Source organism: Panulirus ornatus, chromosome 37, assembly GCF_036320965.1.
Source record: "Panulirus ornatus isolate Po-2019 chromosome 37, ASM3632096v1, whole genome shotgun sequence".
NCBI lineage: Eukaryota > Metazoa > Arthropoda > Malacostraca > Decapoda > Palinuridae > Panulirus > Panulirus ornatus.
In genome coordinates, this window is record NC_092260.1 from 6826247 (window position 1) to 6836864 (window position 10618).

Below are 10618 nucleotides of genomic sequence, written 5' to 3' on the forward strand. Positions count from 1 at the left end.
ACTACAGACGGAGACGCTAGAGTGTGGCACTGCTTCTAGCACAGGGAGAGAGCCAGTAAGGAAGGAGGCACGTGCAGTGAACCACTGGAGAAGTGAGGTGACTGGCTGGCTGGCTCTGTAATCACTGTCTCCTTCCTTGCTGGCTGTTCTCATGCGCCATGGCCCGTAACACACTAGTGGTACTTATCTGTACCTCATGTAAACTTTCCCTATATGGTGGGAAAGAAGTATTATTCTAACTTCTCTAAAGGACTTTATCTTTCTGAACCTACACTGCGAGTATGCACTAATAATCCCTCATCGCTCGTTATACATTTTCATTTTTACTCATCAGTTTGGAGCTAACTTCCTCACAATCTTTCACACAACTCCTGCTTCAACAGTAGTACTACCCCTTCCTTAAGTCGCCCTAAGAATAACCCTAGACTTCACCCCCAAGACATTCCCAAACCTTTCTTACCCTTGTAACCTGAGCTTTGTCTCCCTCAGAGCCAAAACATCCAGGTTCCTCCGCGAAAATACAATACCTATCTCTCCCTTCCCCACACATTCACATCCACACACTTCAGCCTGAGCCTCGGCCAGCAGCACTTACAGGTCACCAGCCACTAGTACCTACAAGTCACCAACTAGCAGGACAAACAGGTCACCATCCAGCAGGACAAACAGGTCCCCAGCCAGCAGGACAAACAGGTCACCAGCCAGCAGGACAAACAGGTCCCCAGCCAGCAGGACAAACAGGTCCCCAGCCAGCAGGACAAACAGGTCCCCAGCCAGCAGGACAAACAGGTCCCCAGCCAGCAGGACAAACAGGTCACCAGCCAGCAGGACAAACAGGTCACCAGCCAGCAGGACAAACAGGTCACCAGCCAGCAGGACAAACAGGTCACCAGCCAGCAGGATAAACAGGTCACCAGCCAGCAGGACAAACAGGTCACCAGCCAGCAGGACAAACAGGTCACCATAGAATCAAATCAAAGACCATGACCATGAAAGTGTCATCAGATGGAAGAGGAAATAATAAAGTTCAAGAAAATAATGTTAACAAATTCAGAGACAATCCATATATTAAGTAGCTAGAAGGAACACGGTCTTATGATTGAAAAGCGGAAGAGATCAGAAGGGTCCTCAGTGGATGTTCTGGAGAACGTTCAACAAAAGAAAATGTCCACAACACAGACTCCAGAGACTATAAATAATAGTGAGCGGAGGAGTGAGTGCTGGAGCAGTTTCTGGGACTGCCGAACAGAACAAGGACAACATAAACACTGATGCAGTGAAACACTGAAACACAGGGACACATGAAAACAAGTAAAGCTGTGGAGAGAAGAGACAAAACAAGCAAGGATACTTTTGGCCCAGCAAAGATTGCAACAGACCAAAGTATACAACAGGGTCAACGCTTGTTGGCACAAAAATAAATGAATTATTGAAGTAACCAGAAACATGGAGGTTGACGAGTCAACACTGATGGGTCCATCACAAAAATATGAGTGCCACTGAAATGAAGTATGTAACTGAAGCAGGAGACAGTGGGAGATGAAACTTTACATTTCTGGTGATTGATGAAACCTTTTATTTCAGATAAAATGGAAAGGTGTAGAGGGAAGACATGCTACAGAGAAGCCATATACATTCATCATCAAAAGATACGAAGAAAATTGTCGTATATCGTCAGGGAACAAGGGACTGACCCACCAGTAATGGTGACTCAGGCAGGATCAGACTCTTTTAAACGTGTAGGAACTCACTGAGGTCCTCATCACGGGAGACAGACAGACGGAAGAGAGAAGCAAAGAATACAGGGCACAACACTGCAGACGTCACATGAAGCAAATGAGAATGACTGGGGAATGACTGATGAAAACGTCACACCGTAAGTAATGTAAACAAATGCAGATGGACTTGCCGTACAAGGCAGAGAGCTACGATGTGGTGATTTTGTTAGGAAAAACAAACCTGATATTGTTGGAGTTGTGGGGACAATACTTAATAGCGAGATAAGATCTCACCTGTTCTGCGTCCAGAACACAACACAAAAAGGAAAGACACAAACACAATGCAGGAGGAGGATTGCCCCTCGTAATAAGACACAAACTTAAGTTTCAGGAAATACTGGAAGATGGCCCGTTCAAACCACACAATGGGAAGGGTAACTGTAGGAGTGTCCTCGTTCAAAACAATTGGTCGACTGGATCTTGTGGACTTTCCAGAGAAGAGAGGAAAAACTCATTCATGCATTAATGCTCTCACAAAAGCGGATACCGACAGCTGTGTTGTGTGTGTGTGTGTGGTGTGTGTGCTCTCGTGACCCTACAAGGCAGGCGAACTGCCCCGGAGCAGAAGGGGATGGGGGGTTGAAACCCCTCTCAAGTCTACGCCAGGTAAGGTCGGGTCGGTGGTGTTCAAAGAATCTTAACGAACCAGAACGGATATACAGCGGTAACAGCGAGGCAAAAATCAGTATGGCAATTAAAGCGGTAAAACACGTACTTCTCAGAGGTAATAAAGCAATGATAACGGCGGACTTCAATTATAAAAGCGACAGACAGTCTGGGGGAATCTGAATCCTCAAAGCGACATAAGTTCTTGGATTGTTTACATACAAATTTCCTTCGTCATCAGGTTCATGAACATCCCACGATGAGAGGGGCTGATGCACATGATGAGCGGATCTTATCTTCACACAAACCAACCAGGAAATTGAAAATATGTGACACATCAAAGGGAACACAAGATCATATCCTTCACTCTGATTATGTGGTAAATGTAACGATGGGAAAAGAGCATACACGAGACCAGACTCACACAGGAGATAGAGACGTGGGAACTAAACACAATTCAATCATTTCTATAACAACAAAAACTGGGAAATAGAATTCAGACAACAGGGTATTATGACAAGTTTACTGTGGCGTGAGGATCTGTGTAATCTACAATGAAGGACTAGGATACAAGTGTATCTCTAGCCTCAAATACGGAGGGGAAGATGAAAAAAGAGAGATGAGTGACCCAATAAATGGTGGTAAAAAGGCGAAGGTACTTCAAAATATGCTGTGGAAAAGATATAGGCGACACTCTAGCCTGCCAGCATTTCATGGCATAAGATAACCAACAATAAGTATAGCAGGTGAGAAAATAGAAAGAGGAAACATTCTGAAAAGAGCATCGAAGACAAGAAAACAGACCATCGAAAACTCCAGAAGCACTCCAATAGTAAACAGTCAATTCAAGAACAGCTAATTATTAGGCTAAAGGATTCAGATGGAAGATGTCACGGTACCATGGCCTCGCCCTGAACGACGAGTGCAGACAGTGGACGACGCTTTAAAGCAACACGGAGCAGCATGGGGGCTGTAAGGTCTTAAGAGAGCACTGAATGTACAGAAAATATAAACAGAATACCAAAAGGTTCTGCCCCACATGTGCTGACGATGTGCACAGCTACACATGGAAGCAGAAACGGGCAACCATCGTAACTATTATGACAGAAGACCGGAGGGAAAACTGCACTGTCTTCATGACGGGTGTCGTCTGTAAAGTTGTGCACAAGATAGTCAAAGGAGAAACTAGCCAGTGAGGAGATAACATAAGATTTACGGAAAGGTTTTGCAAATCAGATCTCATGGATTCCTACAAGACAAAAGTAACATCTTAGCGGACTGCCTGTACTATATGAACTGCTGAAGGCATCTGATACTGTCACATAAGAGGCTGGTATAGAAAATGGATCTCATGGCAAGAGTAAGGGGGAGAATATTTCGATGGATAGAAAATCATTTTGATGGAAAGGATCAGAGACCGCACGTACAAGGAACCTTCTCTACATGGGTTAAGGTCAACAGTGGCGTGCCGCAGGGGTCTGTCCTGGGGCCACTGGTCTTCTTGAGCTACGGGAGTGACGTGCCAGAAGCACTGGACTCCTTCATGAACATGTCTGCGTATGATACCAAGGTCACGAGGGGAGTGAAAAGCAAAGAGGACTTCATCAAGCTGCAAAGGAACCTAAACAAACTCCAAATTTCGTCTGATACATGGGAGATGATATTCAACCCCGGTAAGGTAATGAGGATGCGTCACAGCGAAGGAATGCCTCAATATGAATACATCGAACAGGAAAGAAGCCGCTGGAATGTGTTTAAGAGGGGAACACATCGTCCCTAACCTCTCATCAGGTCCCACAGTAGGAAAATAGTCAAGGAGACAAACTTTCTTGTGATAAATCTTAGAAATGATCTCAAGTATATGGAAAAGCAAATATTCAGCAAGCTGTTCACATCCTATGTACGGCCAATCTCAAGTTTGGTCACCGCAATTAAAAGAGGTACAGAGAACTAACAGAGAAGGTCCAGAGGAAAGCAACAAAGTCGGTAGAGACCTTATAAATCCACCCAGGAGGGAGGACAGAAAGTGCGGGGCGACCCCATAAAACATTGAAGTTTTTAAACCAGCCTAATGACGTAGACAGTACACAGTTTTTAGAGAGATGTAAAGATTGGACCATCAGATGCAGAGATTGGACCACCAGATGCAGTATCATGAAATTAAGCAAAAAACTTGATAAAAAAAAAATAAAGAAATCCTTTTATATTATAAACTTCATCCACCTACCCTACGCCGCAATGTTGGTTCATTTTCCCTCTTCAATAGGTATTACTTTGGTTTTTGCTCCCGAGAGCTGGCTGCTTGTGTGATCTCCCAGCACTACCTAGACCACGCATTACTAGGTAAGCTGCTGCCTCTCATGACTGCTGTGTGGCCGAAGGCAATTCAACGTTGGGCCGTTTTGGTAACTGTTTCCTTCCCTACACCTCGAAGCTTTGGACCACTCATCCCCATCATGTCTTTCCAATACCTACAACTTAGAACTTTTTAAAGACAGGTTTTTCACTTCCCCAAAAATTCGAAAATCGTTTTCCTCTTGTCTTCTTTTTCCCTTTCATTAACCTCTTTATATTCTAATTAAGACCTGACCTTGATGGGGACTTTCGTCCATCAGTGGAGCCTTCAACACAGAAAAACAATAAATGAGACGTGGGTGACTGGAAGTAACTTAGTTATAAACAGTGAACGTGGAGGACATACACAAGTGTCAACTATCATATGATAATTGGGAGACTTCAACAGCCGAGCGCCCCACGAGTGGACAAGTTCCTCATCGTACAATATAAGTAAATAATTACTGGCCAGCAGGCGGAGGTACCGTCAGCAGGTTCAGGTCCCCAGCAACATCTTACCTGTAAAGACACAAGATCAACAAGTTACAATGGGATCTCAACACCAGTGTGGGACATGGTAAACATATATCAACGATTTACCAGCGGGCGTCCAGGCTTCGAACCCGGTCCTACAGCGAGGCAGGCAGACAGACAGACAGGACCAGGTTCGAATCCTGCACACCCATAAATACATTCTTTCTTTTTCTTCTTTCTTTCTGGTACTACCGGACTCCGCCTACATGAGGTTACACCGCGAGTGAAAAGTCACCTTTGGCGAGAGTGGATCATCGTCAGTTAACTATGCAGAGTAGAGTCATAAAACTTCTCGTTCCAAAGGAGTCCATCCTGTCCCTGCAGCCGAACGTAGCGCAGCTCTCAAGTTATAGGGGTCCCAGACTTACATAAAATATTAATAATTATAATAATAATAATAATAATAATAATAATAATAATAATAATAATAATAATAATAAACATAACAATAGATATGAGTTATATATTCCCACGACCCCTTACCACAGGGTTCCTGCGCGCGCTACAATCAGCAGCAGGTAAATGAGGAGGCTGTGTGTACTCCTTGCCGTCACCTGACCATGAGGCAATATGACCGAAGGTGACCTTATACCCGGCGTAGCCACATTCAGGCACGATATGGTAACGCCTACATACATACATACACACACACACTATATAATTTTCCAAAAGAAGGAACAGAGTGGGCCAGGTGAGGATATTCCAAAAAAGGCCCAGTCCTCTGTTCTTAACGCTACCTCGCTAACGCGGGAAATGGCGAATAGTTTAAAAGAAAAAAAAATATATATATATATATATATATATATATATATATATATATATATATATATATATATATATATATATATATTATCCCTGGGGATAGGGGATTAAGAATACTTCTCACGTATTCCCTGCGTGTCGTAGAAGGCGACTAAAAGGGGAGGGAGCGGGGGGCTGGAAATCCTCCCCTCTCGTTTTTTTTTTCTTCTTTTCAATTTTCCAAAAGAAGGAACAGAGTGGGCCAGGTGAGGATATTCCAAAAAAGGCCCAGTCCTCTGCTCTTAACGCTACCTTGCTAACGCGGGAAATGGCGAATAGTTTAAAGAAAAGAAAAAAAATAATAATATATATATATATATATATATATATATATATATATATATATATATATATATATATATACATATATATATATATATGCATGAGCCAAGAGGGTAATCTTAACAGGGCGATCCTGGCGCCTAAATTATCTCGAGTTATTTTTCTTTATGATCGATCCGCTGGTCTGGCTCTGCACCACACTACACAGGTGTGTGTGTGTGTGTGTGTGTGTGTGTGTGTGTGTGTGTGAGGGGCAACTAACACATACACGTTGGGTGTCTTCATCATGTGTCGTGGGTGTTGTGTACAACCTCGAGATATGATGAATCAGTCAGTCAGTGTAGGGGTGGGCGGAGGCCAGCCAGCACCAAGACGACAACATGTAACTCGCTCACGTCTGAGGAGCCAGGGGTTGGTTACATGCTGGTGTGTGTGTGTGTGTGTGTGTGTGTGTGTCGTGCCTGGTGGGCATCTGTTGGGTATAGATTACTGAAGTGGGGAAACACGGGTAAGTTCTCCATTATACTTAGTGGCTGAGGGTTAGTTATGGTGTGGTCTCGATGGTAAGGTTCTACTGCTGTTGTGTAAAGAATTATATACAGTGCTCTCTCTCTCTCTCTCTCTCTCTCTCCTCTCTCTCTCTCTCTCTCTCTCTCTCTCTCTCTCTCTCTCTCTCTCTCTCTCTCTCTCTCTCTCTCTCTCTCTCTCTCTCCTTAATAATTCATCTCTCCTCCGTTTTCTCAGACATATTGGCTAACGAGACGATACAAATTGTCTTCGTTCTTGTAGCCTGCTGCCTCGACTGTAACCATGACTGAATTCTGTAACTTACCACCTCACATGATGGCAAGTGGCAATCTTTAGGATCATAATATTCCCTACTGGATCGTCCAGCCTTAGTGCAGGTTTTCACTGTTCCCTAATTGGTCAGATGATTCGTACAGCAGAGCAGGTGATGTTTATAGTTCAGGACAACAATTATTGTGTGATGGTCTTCATTCCGTGGTCCACAACATGGCTGCCACACGCGAGTGGTCCAGTCTGTACCTCGTGTGTAGCTCCAGCAGCAGCAGCAGCTGTTCTTGGTCGCCTCGCACACCTGAAGATATCCTGTGTTGGGGGATCCAGGTGTGTCTTGCTGTAATTCCATGAATCAGGTTCTGAGGAAGGTGGAAGTGGTCCAGTCTTTACGTAGTGGCCAGCTACAGCAGCAGCTGTTCTTGGTCGCCTCGCACACCTGACGACCTCCTGTGTTGGGGGGATCCAGGTGTGTCTTGCCACGTAGCAGTCTCTGAGGCAGCTGGAATGCTCCAATGATCGTGTGATGATGACGTCATTGTTCGTGAAAAAAGTGGGTTTGGGAGGAGAGGTGGGCCTGCAGACCAGATTATTTCAAATTAAACGTTAGAGAAAGTGCTAGTGAACAAAGACAAGTGTCTAAAGCATTTACGGGTTACAGAAAGGCAATCAATATAGTTAATACAAAGGTTTGGAGAAAGTTCACTTTATATTGCGAGAATGGAAGACTTCTGAATGACTTTAGGTGCTTCTCATAACTGAAGCAGAGCACGTAGATGTAGAGGTAGATTGTTGCAGGATGGCTGGGTGTTTGGATATTACCAAGTTCGTTTCATGTTATGATGATGGGTATTACATGAGATGATAGCGATGGGATACTGAATGTGGAACAACATGAATGTCAGACCTCAGCTGTTATATGCAGATGACGCCGTAGTGTTACGAGACTCAGGACCATAAAGTGCATAGAACCACAGCAAATAAGAGAGCAGTACTCCATACAAGGACGAATCAATCCCTTGTATAAATGGAGCAACTGCTCAGAAGAGAAGTTTCGACATCTAAGCAGGCCATCCAGTTCTTAAGAGGCAGACTTAGCTATTCCTGTAATGTGGGGTTTTCAAAATACAGTGAATGTTACAGTAATACCAAGTATGTTCAATGAGTCATGATGTGGAATTACAGAACCGTCAAAGGAGAGAAGAGAGTTGCGAGGAGTTTTCGACAGAAAGATGGGTAGAAATTGGGTTTTGGAGGCATTATAATCAACTAGATTTCGTCTACCCCAATGAGATATCCTGTCTAAGTATGAGCTTATTGAAGAAGCTGAGTCAAGAGATGCAGATCGAGAGAGAGAAAAAGGAGCAGAATTGAAGGATGTGGATGAATGCGGTGTCGAGTCTTCAGCGTATGAGAGCACTGGATTATTTGTGGAGGAGAGAAAATCGTTGAAAAAAAAAGGAGAAAAAGTAAAGGGAACAAGTCAGAACCTTGAGGGACACCGCTGTTGATGGAGAAAGGAGAGGAGGCTGATCCATCCACAACCACAGAGATAGATCGGCCGGAGAGGAAGCTAGATATGGAAGAGCATAGTGAGGGAGGGAAGCCAAAAGAGGGAAACTTAGAGACGAGACCCCGATGCCACACCGTCAAAATCTCCAGATATATCAAGGGCAACTTACATATGACTTCCCAGAATCTTTCTGGGGTGATGACCAGACATCAGTAAGATAGGAAAGAAAATCACCAGTGGATCTCGCCTTACGGAAGCCATGCTGGTGGGCAGAGGTGTCTAAAGGTATGGGAATTGAGGAGGGACTCAAAGACTTAGGAAATAGTCGATGTCAAAGCAATAGGACGATAGTTAGAGGGATCAGAATTGCCATCCTTGTTAGGGATGTGATGTATTAATGCAAGCTTCCAAGGAGAAGGAAAAGTTGTTTCTATACAAAAACGACAAAGACGAGCAAGCACAGGTCTAAGTTCAGACGCATATCCTAACCTGAGCCAGGTACCCATTTTATCGACCAACTCCTAGGGAAGGATGGACACCTGGGTTGAATGTGGACGACTGCCGCAAACAGGATTCGATCCTATGCGCTCGACCACGGGCGGCCCGTGAATGCGAACACGACCAACATTCTTGCTTCTGAAAGAGGCAGGCTGTCACAATGCAATTTAACCTTGAATGGCGAAGACCTGAAAGTTGTGGATGAGGGCAGGTATGTAGCAGTGGTGGCCCAGCGTAGCACGTGAGGAGCTTGCTGAATATTTCCTTACTTATATTCTTGAACGTCCTCAAGCAGACAAGTGGCCCCTGAAGTACTCTCCTAGCGACAGGTTAGGGACGAGATCTACTTTCAAGACCCTCGAGCATAGAGATTCCTACAGCTTATCTCCTATTAAACAATATTCACATCAAGGCCTTCTTCCACAGTATACCCTCCTCCTTACCATCTTACCATACACTTACTCGGGTTGAATATCATCAACCTTGTATCACATCATCTTTGGAACTTGTCTCGGTCCCCTTTCAGCCGGATGAAATCCTCATCCATTTGGCATCATCAGCAAACGTGCACAGACAGAAGTCCAATCCTTCCGGTAAGTCATTCACATTAATGTAGGAGGATCGATGGTCCCAGAACTGAACCCTGAGGCACCCTAAACGTGAGCTCAAACCATCTCACATGACAAGCGTTCTGTGTTCCCCTTCCATGAAGAAATATCCAATGGATCAAGGTAGCTTTTCCCTTATTCCTGCTTGAAGATCCACCATCCGCAGCACCGTGTCCAATGCTCTGGCAGTTCAGACACAAGCAATCCACCCACACTTCAATACTCTAAAGCGAAGCTCACTCTCTCTTAGACATGTCAAAGGTCTGGTCCGGATGATGTTTATCCGTGCGTCCCTTTCACATAGTGTCTCTCTTGAAAGAAGTCATTCATTTGCTTTCTGATGATCTTTTCTACGACATTACGACTATGCTTGTCATGAAGACCTGTCTACGGTTCAGCATATCTTTGGTCTCCTTACTTGAAGACAAGTACGACACTTCCCCTCTTCCATTCCCTTGGCACTTTCCGTTTCTCCAGTGACAAGATGGCATCCTCAACAAAATTTGAGGTGGTCTGTCAGGAGTACCAACACCCACCTTCATCACATATGGAGATATATCATTAAGACCCTGAACCTTATGTGGGTCATGGACCTATTTAGTATTATTTCTATATATTTTCTAGATACTTCAATGATTTCTAAGAACTCCCCATCCCATCTCACTACTGCTAGGGCTAATATATCTTTCAATGAGAAAACGAGCTTATTCAGTTCCTACAGTCTTTATATTAACCTCTGAATCTTTGTTATAACAAAACTGTTTACTAACAAACAAGTTACTACAGATGCACAAGTGGAAAACTTCTGGACAGACTTCTGCCTTGTCTACAATTTTCTTCATTGTCTGTCTCTCCTTTCTTACTCT

The 10618-nt window shown here is 44.1% G+C and overlaps 1 protein-coding gene across 1 annotated transcript in view; it reads right to left on the reverse strand.

Annotated features, from left to right (window-relative positions):
* LOC139760475 (AT-rich interactive domain-containing protein 5B-like) overlaps nt 1–10618 on the reverse strand; it is a 477243-nt gene that overhangs the window by 108219 nt on the left and 358406 nt on the right. The window lies entirely within an intron of this gene.